The sequence below is a fragment of the Hyla sarda genome, chromosome 2 (assembly GCF_029499605.1).
Source record: "Hyla sarda isolate aHylSar1 chromosome 2, aHylSar1.hap1, whole genome shotgun sequence".
Classification (NCBI taxonomy): Eukaryota; Metazoa; Chordata; class Amphibia; order Anura; family Hylidae; genus Hyla; species Hyla sarda.
In genome coordinates this window covers 5,482,553-5,504,831 of record NC_079190.1, presented here as the reverse complement: position 1 = coordinate 5,504,831, position 22,279 = coordinate 5,482,553, and the positions used below count along the sequence as shown (strand labels likewise).

Genomic DNA, 22,279 nt, shown 5'->3' with positions numbered 1-22,279 from the left:
TGTGCACTGTGGACAAAGACAAATCTAGATCTCTGGAGATGGACTTGTAACCTTGAGATTGTTGATATTTTTCCACAATTTTGGTTCCCAAGTCCTCAGACAGTTCTCTTCTCCTCTTTCTGTTGTCCATGCTTAGTGCGGCACACACAGACACACAATGCAAAGACTAAGAGAACTTCTCTCCTTTTTATCTGCTTTCAGGTGTAATTTGTATATTGCCCACACCTGTTACTTGCCCCAGGTGAGTATAAAGGAGCATCACATGCTTGAAACAATCTTATTTATCCACAATTATGAAAGGGGCCAATAATTGTGTCCAGACCATTTTTGGAGTTTGGTGACATTATGTCCAATTTGCTTTTTTTCCCCATTTTTTGGTTTAGTTCCAATACACACAAAGGGAATAAACATGTGTATAGCAAATCATTTGTTACTGCAATCCTTTCCTGTGAGGAATACTTCATTTTCTAGAACAATCTCAGGGGCGCCAACATTTACGGCCATGACTGTATATGGAGAGTCTCCTGCATTACACGGACTTGTAGTTCCTGTGGAGGAGTAATATGAGGTCCATGTCCCCGAGTAATTCTCAGAACATAAGGACAGGGGACTCCTCAGGAACTACAAGTCCCAGCATGCATCAGTCACTACCAGTGAATTGCATAAGCTGGAGACTCTCCATATGTGTTTACCAACCAGGGTGCCTCCAGCTGTGTCAAAACAACAATTCCAGTTTTAGTCTAGACACAGCTGGAGGCACCCTGGTAATTCTAACCCTTAAGTCTATTGGCCAGAAAGTAATCTGTATATGAAACCTTTGGCGGGGAGAAATCCGGAGAACGTGCGACACCACGGCGCCCGAGACCACGATCTTTGTTTACAGGCAGGGTAAATACCTATAAAGATTATGGTCCAGTAGTTTTATATGGTGCACAAGGCAGCCGCATCCTGTATTCATCATGTTTACTCACCCAGAGGACAGAACGTTATGGTCCTATAAAAAGTGCATAGAACACCCATCAGCTGTGCAGGAGCCTACTGACACCAGGACCATAACCACCGGAGGGGCGGGGCCACTGCCGATAGTCAGCTCTATGGGTCATTACAGGGCATCTTGTGTAACACTCACTATTCTGCTGGTGAGGTCACTGTGTACATACATTACATTACTTATCCTGTACTGATCCTGAGTTATATCCTGTATTATACTCCAGAGCTGTACTCGCTATTCTGCTGGTGAGGTCTCTGTGTATGTACATTACATTACTTATCCTGTACTGATCCTGAGTTATATCCTGTATTATACTCCAGAGCTGTACTCACTATTCTGCTGGTGAGGTCACTGTGTACATACATTACATTACTTATCCTGTGCTGATCCTGAGTTATATCCTGTATTATACTCCAGAGCTGCACTCACTATTCTGCTGGTGAGGTCACTGTGTACATACATTACATTACTTATCCTGTACTGATCCTGAGTTATATCCTGTATTATACTCCAGAGCTGTACTCGCTATTCTGCTGGTGAGGTCTCTGTGTATGTACATTACATTACTTATCCTGTACTGATCCTGAGTTATATCCTGTATTATACTCCAGAGCTGTACTCACTATTCTGCTGGTGAGGTCACTGTGTACATACATTACATTACTTATCCTGTACTGATCCTGAGTTATATCCTGTATTATACCCCAGAGCTGTACTCACTATTCTGCTGGTGAGGTCACTGTGTACATACATTACATTACTTATCCTGTACTGATCCTGAGTTATATCCTGTATTATACTCCAGAGCTGTACTCACTATTCTGCTGGTGAGGTCACTGTGTACATACATTACATTACTTATCCTGTACTGATCCTGAGTTATATCCTGTATTATACTCCAGAGCTGTACTCACTATTCTGCTGGTGAGGTCACTGTGTACATACATTACATTACTTATCCTGTACTGATCCTGAGTTATATTCTGTATTATACTCCAGAGCTGTACTCACTATTCTGCTGGTGAGGTCACTGTGTATATACATTACATTACTTATCCTGTACTGATCCTGAGTTATATCCTGTATTATACTCCAGAGCTGTACTCACTATTCTGCTGGTGGGGTCACTGTGTACATACATTACATTACTTATCCTGTACTGATCCTGAGTTATATCCTGTATTATACTCCAGAGCTGTACTCACTATTCTGCTGGTGAGGTCACTGTGTACATACATTACATTACTTATCCTGTACTGATCCTGAGTTATATCCTGTATTATACTCCAGAGCTGTACTCACTATTCTGCTGGTGAGGTCACTGTGTACATACATTACATTACTTATCCTGTACTGATCCTGAGTTATATCCTGTATTATACTCCAGAGCTGTACTCACTATTCTGCTGGTGAGGTCACTGTGTACATACATTACATTACTTATCCTGTACTGATCCTGAGTTATATCCTGTATTATACTCCAGAGCTGTACTCACTATTCTGCTGGTGGGGTCACTGTGTACATACATTACATTACTTATCCTGTACTGATCCTGAGTTATATCCTGTATTATACCCCAGAGCTGCACTCACTCTTCAGTCTGGATACCGTTATGTCGTCTTCTAGGTGTGGTATAAGAGGGTCTCCTACTATACAGGTTTCGGATCTGCCTCTATATACCATTCCCTCTTCTATTTGTGCCAGATGCCCAGTGAGTGGGTACAGCTGTGGGTGTAGAGCCCCTCCGGCCTGTGCTCCTAATATAGCGCGATGACAGCGCCCACTCCGCAGCAGCCGCACTTACTGTCATGTTAATCTCACTTGATGGTATAATTGGCCGGTGGCATGGTGCCCGTCAGCAGAGATCTGGATCCAGAGACTTGTCGCAGCACATGGCAGGAGCCGGCAGTAACTGGCAGCACCATTCATGCCCCTGCTGGTACTACTGATACCTCTTATCTCCACTGCTGGACACAATGTGACATTTTCTAAAGGGTAAACCAGCCGGAAATATGGAATTAAGGGAATGTTCAGGGTATAAGAAGGTCTGATAGCATTAACCCCCTCACTGCCAAATGTCAGGTGGAGCTGGAACGGTCTACATGATCTAAACAGCATCTACTAGTATTCTTTATATATACACACTGCACAGTACCACTTCTCCTGTCCTGTATATATATATATATATATATATATATATATATATATATACACACTGCACAGTACCACTTCTCCTGTCCTGTATATATATATATATATATATATATATATATATATATATATATATACACACTGCACAGTACCACTTCTCCTGTCCTGTATATATAGACACTGCACAGTACCACTTCTCCTGTCCTGTATATATAGACACTGCACAGTACAACTTCTCCCGTCCTGTATAGACACTGCACAGTACCACTTCTCCTGTCCTGTATATATATGGACACTGCACAGTACCACTTCTCCTGTCCTGTATATATATATGGACACTGCACAGTACCACTTCTCCTGTCCTGTATATATAGACACTGCACAGTACCACTTCTCCTGTCCTGTATATATATGGACACTGCACAGTACCACTTCTCCTGTCCTGTATATATAGACACTGCACAGTACCACTTCTCCTGTCCTGTATATATAGACACTGCACAGTACCACTTCTCCTGTCCTGTATATATAGACACTGCACAGTACCACTTCTCCTGTCCTGTATATATACACACTGCACAGTACCACTACTTCTGTCCTGTATATATATGGACACTGCACAGTACCACTTATCCTGTCCTGTATATATAGACACTGCACAGTACCACTTCTCCTGTCCTGTATATATAGACACTGCACAGTATCACTTCTCCTGTCCTGTATATATATGGACACTGCACAGTACCACTTCTCCTGTCCTGTATATATATGGACACTGCACAGTACCACTTCTCCTGTCCTGTGTATATATAGACACTGCACAGTATCACTTCTCCTGTCCTGTATATATATGGACACTGCACAGTACCACTTCTCCTGTCCTGTGTATATATATGGACACTGCACAGTACCACTTCTCCTGTCCTGTGTATATATATGGACACTGCACAGTACCACTTCTCCTGTCCTGTGTATGTATGTATATATATATATAAAAGGAAAACAAAGAAGAAGCACCGTGGTACAGGATTCTAGATCCGTCTGGGTGCTCAGCTTCAGGGGCAGACCGACCCCCAACGTAATATCCTCAAAAAAGTGGAAGCGGCACTCCAAGATCACATCAAAATAGTGGTTTATTCACTCATCTGTGTAAGCGACGTTTCGGCTTATCAATAAAGCCTTTCTCAAGCCAAACGTCGCTCACACAGATGAGTGAATAAACCACTATTTTGATGTGATCTTGGAGTGCCGCCTCCACTTTTTTGAGGATATATATATATATATATATATATATACACATTGCACAGTACCACTTCTCATGTCCTGTATATACATGGACACTGCACAGTACCACTTCTCCTGTCCTGTATATATATGGACACTGCACAGTACCACTTCTCCTGTCCTGTATATATATATATATATATATATATATATATATATATATATATATACACACTGCACAGTACCACTTCTCCTGTCCTGTATATTTATACACTGCACAGTACCACTTCTCCTGTCCTGTATATATATATATATATATATACACTGCACAGTACCACTTCTCCTGTCCTGTATATATATATATATATATATACACTGCACAGTACCTCTTCTCCTGTCCTGTGTATATATATATAAAGCAAAATCATGTGTAGTTGCAGTATCTTGTAATGACCTTTTTTATTGGACTAACAAGATTATGTAGAGAAGCTTTCGGGATTCCTCCCTTTATCAAGTCATAAGCATTTCTGAGCTCACAAGGAGAAAACACACGTTCTATCTCACAAAATATCCAGGGGTTAAAACAACATATGTGGAGGATGGACATTACGTTGGGCCATAAATTGTATAGCAATAGGACGATAGATACAGATAAGGATGAGGGGGGGGGGGGGAGCAGAGGTGAGAATGGTGGTTACACTGGACAGAGGAGAAAGGACAATTTTACTACAGAACCATAGACTGAAGATGAGACTAGACAGGGGGGGGGGGGCAGGGGTGTAATGGTGTTAGAGCAGGAAGAGGGAAGACAGTTTAGCAAAGGTTATAGGAAATTTTGATAATGGGATAAGAAGCTTAAATCCACATTAAGTCCTCTGTTCTTGGAGTCATAAAGAACTATCATTTTGGCTTCAAATGTCTTTCTTTCCTGGGTGTTCTTGAAGTTTCCTTTCAGGGTCTTGATTTTGAGGTCCTGTAGGGAGGGACCTGTTTGGGTGAAATGGTGTCCAACTGGGGTGCGATAGTCCTTTTCTCTATGGTTGTTGATGGCCGATCTGTGGAGGTTCATCCTTTTATTGAGTGGCTGACTGGTCTCACCAATGTAACATCCCAGGGGACACTTGGTGCATTGTATCATGTAGACTACATTCTCTGTGGTGCACGAGTATATTGTATCATGTAGACTACATTCTCTGTGGTGCACGAGTATTGTCCCTTCATGTTGTATGCCTTGTTGTTGTGGGAGGCCTCAGAATTTGTGCAGATGTGTTGACAGAGTTCACAGCGCGGTTTGGCGCAGGGTTTGGTCCCATTGTCTGTATCTGATGTGTCTGTGGGTAGTTTCCTATTGACCGGCTTTCTTGTTTTAAGTTGGGTGGTTGTCTGAAGGCCAAGATGGGTGATTCAGGGAAGATTTGCTTTAACACCTCATCTTCTGCTAGTATTGGCTGCAGGTCCTTGATGATTTTGCGTATTTCCTCAAGGGTGGGATTGTATGTGGCTACCAGTGGTATGCGTGATGAGGTTTGTTTCTCTCTGTATTGCAGCAGGTGGTCACGTGGTGTTTGAAGAGCAGAGTGGATTTTCTTATGGATGGTCCTTGGTTTGTAACCTTTTTGTTTACATTTTCTCAGCTAGCGTTTGTAGATGTCTCTGTCATCAGGGTTGGAGCAGATGCGGTGGTACCTGGTGGCTTGGCTGTATATGATGCTTTTCTTGGTGTGGGACGGATGGGAACTTGAATTGTGTAGATAGCTGGATCGGTCTGTGGGTTCTCTGTATACAGATGTCTGTATTGTGTCCTTGTTTATAGTTACAGTTTACACTTTCTGTAGAGAAGTCCATTTTGAGTTTGATGGATGGATTAAATGTGTTGAAGGCCTCATGAAATTGTTGAGTTTATCCTCTCCTTGAGTCCAAACAATGAAAATACCATCAATGTATCTGTAGTATCTGTAGGGTTTGTGAATTTGGGTATTCAGGAATCGCTCTTCAAGGTCAGCCATGAACAGATTGGCATATTGTGGTGCCATCCTGGTCCCCATCGCAGTTCCCATCGTCTGTAGGTATATTTCACTGTTGAAGCTGAAGTAGTTGTGTGAGAATGAATTCTATAAGTTTGGTGATGATCTGAGGGCTGTATTTCTGGGTTGTGGGTCTGGAGGAGAGGAACAGGGAGCAGGCCTCAATTCCATCTCTGTGTGGGATGTTACTATACAGAGATTCTACGTCCATTGTTACCAACATGGAGTTGGCAGGCAAGTTCGTAATCTGACTCAGTTTGTTAAGTCAGTGGTGTCCTGTATGAAGCTGCTGGTGCGAGTAACAAAGGGTTTTAGTGCGTTTTCTACCAGACCAGATATCTGTTCAGTTAATGTGTCCATAACCTGTTATTATTGGTCTGCCAGGGTTTCCAGATTGTGGATTTTTGGGAGCATGTAGAATGTCCCTGTTTTGGGATCGGTGGGTATAAGTGTCTCTAATCCTTTTTGTGAGTCCTTTGGGAAGGATTGAATCAATTATCTTAGTTCCCATGGTGGGGTCTTCTGTCAGTTTCTTGTAGTGTCTGACAATTGTCGGTTTTCCCCTCTTTGATGTAGTCCTGGGTGTTCATGATCACTACTGCTCCTCCCTTGTCTGCTGGTTTGATTGTGATGGTTTGATTATTTCTTAAGTTTTTGATGGCCTCTCTTACCAATACTGAGAGGTTGTAGTAGGGTTTATGGTGGTGTTTAGTGACTAAGGATTCTGTTCTTAGTCTGAAGCTTGCAATGTAGCTGTCCAGTTTTCTGTTACGTCCTGGTGCTGGGGTGAAGTGGGAATTCTTTTTCTTGATGTTGTAATCCAAGGTGGTAGTGGTTGTGTCCTCTGAAATGTTTATAATTCCAGAGTTGTCTGTATTGATGTCATCAGGCGTAGTTGTGGGACCATTGGTTGTTTCAGTCCTTCTATTGTTTGTAGTGATCCTAATATTCCTCTTTGTTTGGTGCTTGTAGAAATTTTGGGCAAACTCTCCCAAAATTTCTACAAGCACCAAACAGAGAGGAATCACTACAAACAATAGAAGGACTGAAACAACCAATGGTCCCACAACTACGGCCTGATGACATCAATGCAAACAACTCTGGAATTATAAACATTTCAGATTATGAACTTTCCATGGCTGAGAGATCTGTTCTCTCTAAAGGACTCTCATTCTGTCCAAGCACCAAACTAGATGACATCAAACTATACTCAGACTTGGAAGAATTCTTTAGAAGACTACGACTTAAATAATTTCTTTCATGACAAAGAGGACACAACCACTACCACCTTGGATTACAACATCAAGAAAAAGAATTCCCACTTCACCCCAGCACCAGGACGTAACAGCAAACTGGACAGCTACATTGCAAGCTTCAGACTAAGAACAGAATCCTTAGTCACTAAACACCACCATAAACCCTACTACAACCCCTCAGTATTGGTAAGAGAGGCCATCAAAACTTAAGAAATAATCAAACCATCACATTCAAACCAGCAGACAAGGGAGGAGAAGTAGTGATCATGAACACCCAGGACTACATCAAAGAGGGAAACCGACAATTGTCAGACACTACAAGAAACTGACAGAAGACCCCACCAAAGAATCCACCATGGAACTAAGATAATTGATTCAATCCTTCCCAAAGGACTCACAAAAAGGATTAGAGACACTTATACCCACCGATCCCAAAACAGGGACATTCTACATGCTCCCAAAAATCCACAAATCTGGAAACCCTGGCAGACCAATAATAACAGGTATGGACACTAACTGAACAGATCTCTGGTCTGGTAGAAAACGCACTAAAACCCTTTGTTACTCGCACCAGCAGCTTCATACAGGACACCACTGACTTAACAAACTGAGTCAGATTACGAACTTGCCTGCCAACTCCATATTGGTAACAATGGACGTAGAATCTCTGTATAGTAACATCCCACACAGAGATGGAATTGAGGCCTGCTCCCTGTTCCTTTCCTCCCAGACCCACAACCAGAAATACAGCCCTCAGATCATCACCAAACGTATAGAATTCATTCACACACACAACTACTTCAGCTTCAACAGTGAAATATACCTACAGATGATGGGAACTGCTATGGGGACCAGGATGGCACCACAATATGCCAATCTGTTCATGGCAGACCTTGAAGAGCGATTCCTGAATACCCAAATTCACAAACCCTACAGATACTACAGATACATTGATGGTATTTTCATTGTTTGGACTGAAGGAGAGGATAAACTCAACAATTTCATGAGGCCTTCAACACATTTAATCCATCCATCAAACTCAAAATGGACTTCTCTACAGAAAGTGTAAACTGTAACTATAAACAAGGACACAATACAGACATCTGTATACAGAGAACCCACAGACCGATCCAGCTATCTACACAATTCAAGTTCCCATCCGTCCCACACCAAGAAAGGCATCATATACAGCCAAGCCACCAGGTACCACCGCATCTGCTCCAACCCTGATGACAGAGACATCTACAAACGCTAGCTGAGAAATGTAAACAAAAAGGTTACAAACCAAGGACCATCCATAAGAAAATCCACTCTGCTCTTCAAACACCACGTGAACACCTGCTGCAATACAGAGAGAAACCAACCTCATCACGCATACCACTGGTGACCACATACAATCCCACCCTTGAGGAAATACGCCAAATCATCAAGGACCTGCAGCCAATACTAGCAGAAGATGAGGTGTTAAAGCAAATCTTCCCTGAACCACCCATCTTGGCCTTCAGACAACCACCCAACTTAAAACAAAAGCTGGTCAATAGGAAACTACCCACAGACACATCAGATACAGACAATGGGACCAAACCCTGCGCCAAACCGCGCTGTAAACTCTGTCAACACATCTGCACAAATTCTGAGGCCTCCAACAACAACAAGACACACAACATGAAGGACAATACTCGTGCACCACAGAGAATGTAGTCTACATGATACAATGCACCAAGTGTCCCTGGGATGTTACATTGGTGACCAGTCAGCCACTCAATAAAAGGATGAACCTCCACAGATCGGCCATCAACACCATAGAGAAAAGGACTATCGCACCCCAGTTGGACACCATTTCACCCAAACAGGTCCCTCCCTTACAGGACCTCAAAATCAAGATCCTGAAAGGAAACTTCAAGAACACCCAGGAAAGAAAGACATTTGAAGCCAAAATGATAGTTCTTTATGACTCCAAGAACAGAGGACTTAATGTGGATTTAAGCTTCTTATCCCATTATCAAAATTTCCTATAACCTTTGCTAAACTGTCTTCCCTCTCCCTGCTCTAACACCATCACACCCCTGCCCCCCCTCCCCCTGTCTAGTCTCATCTTCAGTCTATGGTTCTGTAGTAAATTGTCCTTTCTCCTCTGTCCAGTGTAATCACCATTCTCACCTCTGCTCCCCCCCCCCCCTCATCCTTATCTGTATCTATCGTCACCATTCTCACCTCTGCTCCCCCCCCCCCCCTCATCCTTATCTGTATCTATCGTCACCATTCTCACCTCTGCTCCCCCCCCCCCTCATCCTGCACACACACACTGCACAGTACCACTTCTCCTGTCCTGTATATATACACACTGCACAGTACCACTTCTCCTGTCCTGTATATATACACACTGCACAGTACCACTTCTCCTGTCCTGTATATATACACACTGCACAGTACCACTTCTCCTGTCCTGTATATATATATATATATATATATATATATATACACACACACACACACTGCACAGTACCACTTCTCCTGTCCTGTATATATACACACTGCACAGTACCACTTCTCCTGTCCTGTATATATACACACTGCACAGTACCACTTCTCCTGTCCTGTATATATACACACTGCACAGTACCACTTCTCCTGTCCTGTATATATACACACTGCACAGTACCACTTCTCCTGTCCTGTATATATATATATATATATATATATACACTGCACAGTACCACTTCTCCTGTCCTGTGTATGTATATATATTATATACATACACACACACACACACTGCACAGTACCACTTCTCCTGTCCTGTATATATGGGCACTGCACAGTACCACTCCTCGTACCCTGTATATAAGGACAATGCACAGTACCACTTCCTCTGTCTTGTATATATAGACACTGCACAGTACCACTTCTCCTGTCCTGTATATATGGACGCTGCACAGTACTTCTCGTACCCTGTACATATGGACACTGCACAGTACCACTTCTCGTATCCTGTATATATGGACACTGCACAGTACCACTTCTCCTGTCCTGTATATATGGACACTGCACAGTACCACTTCTCGTATCCTGTACATATGGACACTGCACAGTACCACTTCTCCTGTCCTGTATATATGGACACTGCACAGTACTACTTCTTCTGTCCTGTATATATATATATACACTGCCCAGTACCACTTCTCGTATCCTGTATATATGACGTCCTCGCCCCTTGTTGTTCCTCCTCCTGACATTTGCGCCTTTTGATGTTGGGACAATCCTGACTCCTTACTCAGGGGACGTGACTTTCCCCCCATTGTTTTCTGGAGACGAGGAGATTCCCTGTGGGGCGATTGTCAGCCGCCCGGACCGCAGATAGACGAGGCCTGGTGCACGGTGGACGGTAGTTTTACATAGAGATACATGCCAAGAATGAAATGTATCCAAAAATAAGGACTATGCCGTGACATCACATGTCCCTATGATAGTGTTTCCCTACCAGGGGGCCTTCAGCTGTTGCAAAACTACAACTTCCAGCATGCCCGGACAGCCGAAGGCTGTCCGGGTATGCTGGGAGTTGTAGTTTTGCAACAGCTGAAGGCACACTGGTTGGGAAATACTGCCCTTTGATCACAATGAGCATCCATTAAAGGACAGTAAGTACTCCAGATTATATATATATATATATATATATATATATATATATATATATATATTTATATTTATTTATTTATTGTTAAACTAAATACGGTACACCTACAAAAATAATATATATATTTTTTTTATACTAATTCTATATAGATTTGCAATTCTATCTATGTATTTTTTTCAAGCTTTTTAAAATTCAATAAAAATATATTAATAAAAATATAAAAAATACAATAAATAAGTAGACAATAAATAAATACATATAAAAAATACAACAAAAAACATAATACAATCAACAATATAGTAAGGAAAATATAATAAATAATGCACTAAACAATACAGTAAGTAAAAAAATACGATAAGTAAAAATGCACCAAAAATAATGCAATAAATAAATAAGCACTATAATACTTAAATAGTACATTTTTATTTAATTCAATAAAAACGTATTAGTAAGAAAATTAAAAATACAATAAATGAATACCGTAATACAAATTAATTAAAAAAAAAACACAAAAATAAATACAATGATTAAAAATATTCTAACAAATGAATAAACAGATAAATAAGCAATACAATAATTAAAAAATACTACAATAACTAATGCATTAAATAAATAATACAAAAAATAATACAATAAAATAAAAATTAAACAAAACAATAAACACAAATTATAAATAAATAAATGAATAAACAGATAAATAAGCAATACAATAATTAAAAAAAAATACTACAATAACTAATGCATTAAATAAATAATACAAAAAATAATACAATAAAATAAAAATTAAACAAAATAAATGAATAATGCAATAAATAAATGTTCTAATTCACTGACAGCAAGCAAAGATCTGGGAATAAAGATGAAGAATGAAAACACAAAGAATATAAGAAACTGGAGAAATGATGTAGAAGTATTTAAATCTACAACGGGGGCCTAGGGGCCGGATTCACCAAAGGGCCCTCACCTGCGGCGGCAAAAAACACAAAAAAAAACAAAAAACACAAAAACAGAATTGGTGGAAACTTCAACCATTGTGCCTGATATAGTGACCCCAATAAGGTATGAAATGGCGCAGCAGCAGTGACAGAGGAGCGGACCCTGCACTTCCTGATACATTTTGGCTGCTGACAGGACGTCTTGTAGGATCCCCCCCCCCCCCCTCAGGGCTGAGCTTCCTGCACTTTAGGATTTCCTGCACAATGCTGCGCATAATAAATGATAAATATGGGACGGTCACTATGACATGGGGGGGGGGGGGGGGACTCCTTTATCTGCGGAAGTTTCCTGACAATCTTTTTCTCACTTGCAGCCTATAACCCTCTGTACATAGGTCATGTGATCACCTCTCCCTGTACTGACTTCCTGGCGGGCTGCTGCTTACACACAGGAGCCAATCTGAACAAGCAGAGCTACAGTGGAAAGGGAAGAACAAGGCAGCAAGTGGTGGATTCTAAACTCAAACAGACGATGGCGCCGAGTGCCAGTCACTGATCATAGGGCTCCATAACAGGGCACAGCACCAGTCACTGATCATAGGGCTCCATAACAGGGCACAGCACCAGTCACTGATCATAGGGCTCCCTCACAGGGCACAGCACCAGTCACTGATCATAGGGCTCCCTCACAGGGCACAGCACCAGTCACTGATCATAGGGCTCCATAATAGGGCACAGCACCAGTCACTGATCATAGGGCTCCATAACAGGGCACAGCACCAGTCACTGATCATAGGGCTCCCTCACAGGGCACAGCACCAGTCACTGATCATAGGGCTCCATAACAGGGCACAGCACCAGTCACTGAACATAGGGCTCCCTCACAGGGCACAGCACCAGTCACTGATCATAGGGCTCCCTCACAGGGCACAGCACCAGTCACTGATCAAAAGGCTCCATAACAGGGCACAGCACCAGTCACTGATCATAGGGCTCCCTCACAGGGCACAGCACCAGTCACTAACCATAGGGCTCCCTCACAGGGCACAGCACCAGTCACTGATCATAGGGCTCCCTCACAGGGCACAGCACCAGTCACTGATCATAGGGCTCCATAACAGGGCACAGCACCAGTCACTGATCATAGGGCTTCATAACAGGGCACAGCACCAGTCACTGATCATAGGGCTCCATAACAGGGCACAGCACCAGTCACTTATCATAGGGCTCCCTCACAGGGCACAGCACCAGTCACTGATCATAGGGCTCCCTCACAGGGCACAGCACCAGTCACTGATCATAGGGCTCCCTCACAGGGCACAGCACCAGTCACTGATCATAGGGCTCCCTCACAGGGCACAGCACCAGTCACTGATCATAGGGCTCCATAACAGGGCACAGCACCAGTCACTGATCATAGGGCTCCCTCACAGGGCACAGCACCAGTCACTGATCATAGGGCTCCCTCACAGGGCACAGCACCAGTCACTGATCATAGGGCTCCATAACAGGGCACAGCACCAGTCACTGATCATAGGGCTCCCTCACAGGGCACAGCACCAGTCACTGATCATAGGGCTCCCTCACAGGACACAGCACCAGTCACTGATCATAGGGCTCCATAATAGGGCACAGCACCAGTCACTGATCATAGGGCTCCATAACAGGGCACAGCACCAGTCACTGATCATAGGGCTCCATAACAGGGCACAGCACCAGTCACTGATCATAGGGCTCCATAACAGGGCACAGCACCAGTCACTGATCATAGGGCTCCCTCACAGGGCACAGCACCAGTCACTGATCATAGGGCTCCATAACAGGGCACAGCACCAGTCACTGTACATAGGGCTCCCTCACAGGGCACAGCACCAGTCACTGAACATAGGGCTCCCTCACAGGGCACAGCACCAGTCACTGATCATAGGGCTCCCTCACAGGGCACAGCACCAGTCACTGATCAAAAGGCTCCATAACAGGGCACAGCACCAGTCACTGATCATAGGGCTCCCTCACAGGGCACAGCACCAGTCACTAACCATAGGGCTCCCTCACAGGGCACAGCACCAGTCACTGATCATAGGGCTCCCTCACAGGGCACAGCACCAGTCACTGATCATAGGGCTCCATAACAGGGCACAGCACCAGTCACTGATCATAGGGCTCCCTCACAGGGCACAGCACCAGTCACTGATCATAGGGCTCCCTCACAGGGCACAGCACCAGTCACTGATCATAGGGCTCCCTCACAGGGCACAGCACCAGTCACTGATCATAGGGCTCCCTCACAGGGCACAGCACCAGTCACTGATCTTAGGGCTCCATAATAGGGCACAGCACCAGTCATTGATCATAGGGCTCCATAACAGGGCACAGCACCAGTCACTGATCATAGGGCTCCCTCACAGGGCACAGCACCAGTCACTGATCATAGGGCTCCCTCACAGGACACAGCACCAGTCACTGATCATAGGGCTCCATAATAGGGCACAGCACCAGTCACTGATCATAGGGCTCCATAACAGGGCACAGCACCAGTCACTGATCATAGGGCTCCATAACAGGGCACAGCACCAGTCACTGATCATAGGGCTCCATAATAGGGCACAGCACCAGTCACTGATCATAGGGCTCCCTCACAGGGCACAGCACCAGTCACTGATCATAGGGCTCCATAACAGGGCACAGCACCAGTCACTGATCATAGGGCTCCATAACAGGGCACAGCACCAGTCACTGTACATAGGGCTCCCTCACAGGGCACAGCACCAGTCACTGAACATAGGACTCCCTCACAGGGCACAGCACCAGTCACTGATCATAGGGCTCCCTCACAGGGCACAGCACCAGTCACTGATCAAAAGGCTCCATAACAGGGCACAGCACCAGTCACTGATCATAGGGCTCCCTCACAGGGCACAGCACCAGTCACTAACCATAGGGCTCCCTCACAGGGCACAGCACCAGTCACTGATCATAGGGCTCCCTCACAGGACACAGCACCAGTCACTGATCATAGGGCTCCATAACAGGGCACAGCACCAGTCACTTATCATAGGGCTCCCTCACAGGGCACAGCACCAGTCACTGATCATAGGGCTCCCTCACAGGGCACAGCACCAGTCACTGATCATAGGGCTCCCTCACAGGGCACAGCACCAGTCACTGATCATAGGGCTCCATAACAGGGCACAGCACCAGTCACTGATCATAGGGCTCCATAACAGGGCACAGCACCAGTCACTGATCATAGGGCTCCCTCACAGGGCACAGCACCAGTCACTGATCATAGGGCTCCCTCACAGGGCACAGCACCAGTCACTGATCATAGGGCTCCATAACAGGGCACAGCACCAGTCACTGATCATAGGGCTCCCTCACAGGGCACAGCACCAGTCACTGATCATAGGGCTCCCTCACAGGACACAGCACCAGTCACTGATCATAGGGCTCCATAATAGGGCACAGCACCAGTCACTGATCATAGGGCTCCATAACAGGGCACAGCACCAGTCACTGATCATAGGGCTCCATAATAGGGCACAGCACCAGTCACTGATCATAGGGCTCCATAACAGGGCACAGCACCAGTCACTGATCATAGGGCTCCCTCACAGGGCACAGCACCAGTCACTGATCATAGGGCTCCATAACAGGGCACAGCACCAGTCACTGTACATAGGGCTCCCTCACAGGGCACAGCACCAGTCACTGAACATAGGGCTCCCTCACAGGGCACAGCACCAGTCACTGATCATAGGGCTCCCTCACAGGGCACAGCACCAGTCACTGATCAAAAGGCTCCATAACAGGGCACAGCACCAGTCACTGATCATAGGGCTCCCTCACAGGGCACAGCACCAGTCACTAACCATAGGGCTCCCTCACAGGGCACAGCACCAGTCACTGATCATAGGGCTCCCTCACAGGGCACAGCACCAGTCACTGATCATAGGGCTCCATAACAGGGCACAGCACCAGTCACTGATCATAGGGCTCCCTCACAGGGCACAGCACCAGTCACTGATCATAGGGCTCCCTCACAGGGCACAGCACCAGTCACTGATCATAGGGCTCCCTCACAGGGCACAGCACCAGTCACTGATCATAGGGCTCCCTCACAGGGCACAGCACCAGTCACTGATCTTAGGGCTCCATAATAGGGCACAGCACCAGTCACTGATCATAGGGCTCCATAACAGGGCACAGCACCAGTCACTGATCTTAGGGCTCCCTCACAGGGCACAGCACCAGTCACTGATCATAGGGCTCCCTCACAGGACACAGCACCAGTCACTGATCATAGGGCTCCATAATAGGGCACAGCACCAGTCACTGATCATAGGGCTCCATAACAGGGCACAGCACCAGTCACTGATCATAGGGCTCCATAACAGGGCACAGCACCAGTCACTGATCATAGGGCTCCATAATAGGGCACAGCACCAGTCACTGATCATAGGGCTCCCTCACAGGGCACAGCACCAGTCACTGATCATAGGGCTCCATAACAGGGCACAGCACCAGTCACTGATCATAGGGCTCCATAACAGGGCACAGCACCAGTCACTGATCATAGGGCTCCCTCACAGGGCACAGCACCAGTCACTGATCATAGGGCTCCATAACAGGGCACAGCACCAGTCACTGTACATAGGGCTCCCTCACAGGGCACAGCACCAGTCACTGATCATAGGGCTCCATAAAAGGGCACAGCACCAGTCACTGATCATAGGGCTCCCTCACAGGGCACAGCACCAGTCACTGTACATAGGGCTCCCTCACAGGGCACAGCACCAGTCACTGAACATAGGGCTCCCTCACAGGACACAGCACCAGTCACTGATCATAGGGCTCCCTCACAGGGCACAGCACCAGTCACTGATCATAGGGCTCCATAACAGGGCACAGCACCAGTCACTGATCATAGGGCTCCCTCACAGGGCACAGCACCAGTCACTGATCATAGGGCTCCATAACAGGGCACAGCACCAGTCACTGATCATAGGGCTCCCTCACAGGGCACAGCACCAGTCACTGATCATAGGGCTCCCTCACAGGGCACAGCACCAGTCACTGATCATAGGGCTCCCTCACAGGGCACAGCACCAGTCACTGATCATAGGGCTCCCTCACAGGGCACAGCACCAGTCACTGATCTTAGGGCTCCATAATAGGGCACAGCACCAGTCACTGATCATAGGGCTCCATAACAGGGCACAGCACCAGTCACTGATCATAGGGCTCCCTCACAGGGCACAGCACCAGTCACTGATCATAGGGCTCCCTCACAGGACACAGCACCAGTCACTGATCATAGGGCTCCATAATAGGGCACAGCACCAGTCACTGATCATAGGGCTCCATAACAGGGCACAGCACCAGTCACTGATCATAGGGCTCCATAACAGGGCACAGCACCAGTCACTGATCATAGGGCTCCATAATAGGGCACAGCACCAGTCACTGATCATAGGGCTCCCTCACAGGGCACAGTACCAGTCACTGATCATAGGGCTCCATAACAGGGCACAGCACCAGTCACTGATCATAGGGCTCCATAACAGGGCACAGCACCAGTCACTGATCATAGGGCTCCCTCACAGGGCACAGCACCAGTCACTGATCATAGGGCTCCATAACAGGGCACAGCACCAGTCACTGTACATAGAGCTCCCTCACAGGGCACAGCACCAGTCACTGATCATAGGGCTCCATAACAGGGCACAGCACCAGTCACTGATCATAGGGCTCCCTCACAGGGCACAGCACCAGTCACTGAACATAGGGCTCCCTCACAGGGCACAGCACCAGTCATTGATCATAGGGCTCCCTCACAGGGCACAGCACCAGTCACTGATCATAGGGCTCCATAACAGGGCACAGCACCAGTCACTGATCATAGGGCTCCCTCACAGGGCACAGCACCAGTCACTGATCATAGGGCTCCATAACAGGGCACAGCACCAGTCACTTAACATAGGGCTCCATAATAGGGCACAGCACCAGTCACTGATCAAAGGGCTCCATAACAGGGCACAGCACCAGTCACTGAACATAGGGCTCCCTCACAGGGCACAGCACCAGTCATTGATCATAGGGCTCCATAACAGGGCACAGCACCAGTCACTGATCATAGGGCTCCATAACAGGGCACAGCACCAGTCACTGATCATAGGGCTCCCTCACAGGGCACAGCACCAGTCACTGATCATAGGGCTCCCTCACAGGACACAGCACCAGTCACTGATCATAGGGCTCCATAACAGGGCACAGCACCAGTCACTGATCATAGGGCTCCATAATAGGGCACAGCACCAGTCACTGATCATAGGGCTCCCTCACAGGGCACAGCACCAGTCACTGATCATAGGGCTCCCTCACAGGACACAGCACCAGTCACTGATCATAGGGCTCCATAATAGGGCACAGCACCAGTCACTGATCATAGGGCTCCATAACAGGGCACAGCACCAGTCACTGATCATAGGGCTCCATAACAGGGCACAGCACCAGTCACTGATCATAGGGCTCCATAATAGGGCACAGCACCAGTCACTGATCATAGGGCTCGATAACAGGGCACAGCACCAGTCACTGATCATAGGGCTCCCTCACAGGGCACAGCACCAGTCACTGATCATAGGGCTCCATAACAGGGCACAGCACCAGTCACTGTACATAGGGCTCCCTCACAGGGCACAGCACCAGTCACTGATCATAGGGCTCCATAACAGGGCACAGCACCAGTCACCGATCATAGGGCTCCCTCACAGGGCACAGCACCAGTCACTGATCATAGGGCTCCCTCACAGGGCACAGCACCAGTCACTGATCATAGGGCTCCATAACAGGGCACAGCACCAGTCACTGATCATAGGGCTCCCTCACAGGGCACAGCACCAGTCACTGATCATAGGGCTCCCTCACAGGGCACAGCACCAGTCACTGATCATAGGGCTCCCTCACAGGGCACAGCACCAGTCACTGATCATAGGGCTCCATAATAGGGCACAGCACCAGTCACTGATCATAGGGCTTCATAACAGGGGACAACACCAGTCACTGATCATAGGGCTCCCTCACAGGGCACAGCACCAGTCACTGATCATAGGGCTCCCTCACAGGACACAGCACCAGTCACTGATCATAGCGCTCCATAATAGGGCACAGCACCAGTCACTGATCATAGGGCTCCATAACAGGGCACAGCACCAGTCACTGATCATAGGGCTCCATAACAGGGCACAGCACCAGTCACTGATCATAGGGCTCCATAATAGGGCACAGCACCAGTCACTGATCATAGGGCTCCATAACAGGGCACAGCACCAGTCACTGATCATAGGGCTCCCTCACAGGGCACAGCACCAGTCACTGATCATAGGGCTCCATAACAGGGCACAGCACCAGTCACTGTACATAGGGCTCCCTCACAGGGCACAGCACCAGTCACTGATCATAGGGCTCCCTCACAGGGCACAGCACCAGTCACTGATCATAGGGCTCCATAACAGGGCACAGCACCAGTCACTGATCATAGGGCTCCCTCACAGGGCACAGCACCAGTCACTGAACATAGGGCTCCCTCACAGGGCACAGCACCAGTCATTGATCATAGGGCTCCCTCACAGGGCACAGCACCAGTCACTGATCATAGGGCTCCATAACAGGGCACAGCACCAGTCACTGATCATAGGGCTCCCTCACAGGGCACAGCACCAGTCACTGATCATAGGGCTCCATAACAGGGCACAGCACCAGTCACTTAACATAGGGCTCCATAATAGGGCACAGCACCAGTCACTGATCAAAGGGCTCCATAACAGGGCACAGCACCAGTCACTGAACATAGGGCTCCCTCACAGGGCACAGCACCAGTCATTGATCATAGGGCTCCATAACAGGGCACAGCACCAGTCACTGATCATAGGGCTCCATAACAGGGCACAGCACCAGTCACTGATCATAGGGCTCCCTCACAGGGCACAGCACCAGTCACTGAACATAGGGCTCCCTCACAGGGCACAGCACCAGTCATTGATCATAGGGCTCCCTCACAGGGCACAGCACCAGTCACTGATCATAGGGCTCCATAACAGGGCACAGCACCAGTCACTGATCATAGGGCTCCCTCACATGGCACAGCACCAGTCACTGATCATAGGGCTCCATAACAGGGCACAGCACCAGTCACTTAACATAGGGCTCCATAATAGGGCACAGCACCAGTCACTGATCAAAGGGCTCCATAACAGGGCACAGCACCAGTCACTGATCATAGGGCTCCCTCACAGGACACAGCACCAGTCACTGAACATAGGGCTCCCTCACAGGGCACAGCACCAGTCACTGATCATAGGGCTCCATAACAGGGCACAGCACCAGTCACTGATCATAGGGCTCCATAACAGTGCACAGCACCAGTCACTGATCATAGGGCTCCATAACAGGGCACAGCACCAGTCTCTGATCATAGGGCTCCCTCACAGGGCACAGCACTTGTCACTGATCATAGGGCTCCCTCACATGGCACAGCACCAGTCACTGATCATAGGGCTCCCTCACAGGGCACAGCACCAGTCACTGATCATAGGGCTCCCTCACAGGGCACAGCACCAGTCACTGATCATAGGACTCCATAACAGGGCACAGCACCAGTCACTGATCATAGGGCTCCCTCACATGGCACAGCACCAGTCACTGATCATAGGGCTCCATACCAGGGCACAGCACCAGTCACTTAACATAGGGCTCCATAATAGGGCACAGCACCAGTCACTGATCAAAGGGCTCCATAACAGGGCACAGCACCAGTCACTGATCATAGGGCACCCTCACAGTACACAGCACCAGTCACTGAACATAGGGTTCCCTCACAGGACACAGCACCAGTCATTGAACATAGGGCTCCATAACAGGGCACAGCACCAGTCACTGATCATAGGGCTCCCTCACAGGGCACAGCACCAGTCACTGATCATAGGGCTCCATAACAGGGCACAGCACCAGTCACTGATCATAGGGCTCCATAACAGGGCACAGCACCAGTTACTGATCATAGGGCTCCATAACAGGGCACTGAACATAGGGCTCCCTCACAGGGCACAGCACCAGTCACTGATCATAGGGCTCCATAACAGGGCACAGCACCAGTCACTGATCATAGGGCTCCCTCACAGGGCACAGCAGCAGTCACTGATCATAAGGCTCCATAACAGGGCACAGCGCCAGTCACTGATCATAGGGCTCCATAACAGGGCACAGCACCAGTCACTGATCATAGGGCTCCATAACAGGGCACAGCACCAGTTACTGATCATAGGGCTCCATAACATGGCACTGAACATAGGGCTCCCTCACAGGGCACAGCACCAGTCACTGATCATAGGGCTCCATAACAGGGCACAGCACCAGTCACTGATCATAGGGCTCCCTCACAGGGCACAGCAGCAGTCACTGATCATAAGGCTCCATAACAGGGCACAGCGCCAGTCACTGATCATAGGGCTCCATAACCGGGCACAGCGCCAGTCACTGTACATAGGGCTCCCTCACAGGGCACAGCACCAGTCACTGATCAAAGGGCTCCCTCACAGGGCACAGCACCAGTCACAGAACATAGGGCTCCCTCACAGGGTACAGCACCAGTCACTGAACATAGGGCTCCATAATAGGGCACAGCACCAGTCACTGATCATAGGGCTCCCTCACAGGACACAGCACCAGGCACTGATCATAGGGCTCCCTCACAGGGCACAGCACCAGTCACTGATCATAGGGCTCCCTCACAGGGCACAGCACCAGTCACTGATCATAGGTCTCCATAACAGGGCACAGCACCAGTCACTGATCATAGGGCTCCATAACAGGGCACAGCACCAGTCACTGATCATAGGGCTCCATAACAGGGCACAGCACCAGTCACTGATCATAGGGCTCCATAACAGGGCACAGCATAAGTCACTGATCATAGGGCTCCATAACAGGGCACAGCACCAGTCACTGATCATAGGGCTCCCTCACAGGGCACAGCACCAGTCACTGATCATAGGGCTCCCTCACA

The 22,279-nt window shown here is 47.5% G+C and overlaps 1 protein-coding gene across 4 annotated transcripts in view; it reads right to left on the bottom strand.

The window, feature by feature from the left end:
- Positions 1-22,279, bottom strand: part of PDE2A (phosphodiesterase 2A) — a 762,902-nt gene that overhangs the window by 382,184 nt on the left and 358,439 nt on the right. The window lies entirely within an intron of this gene.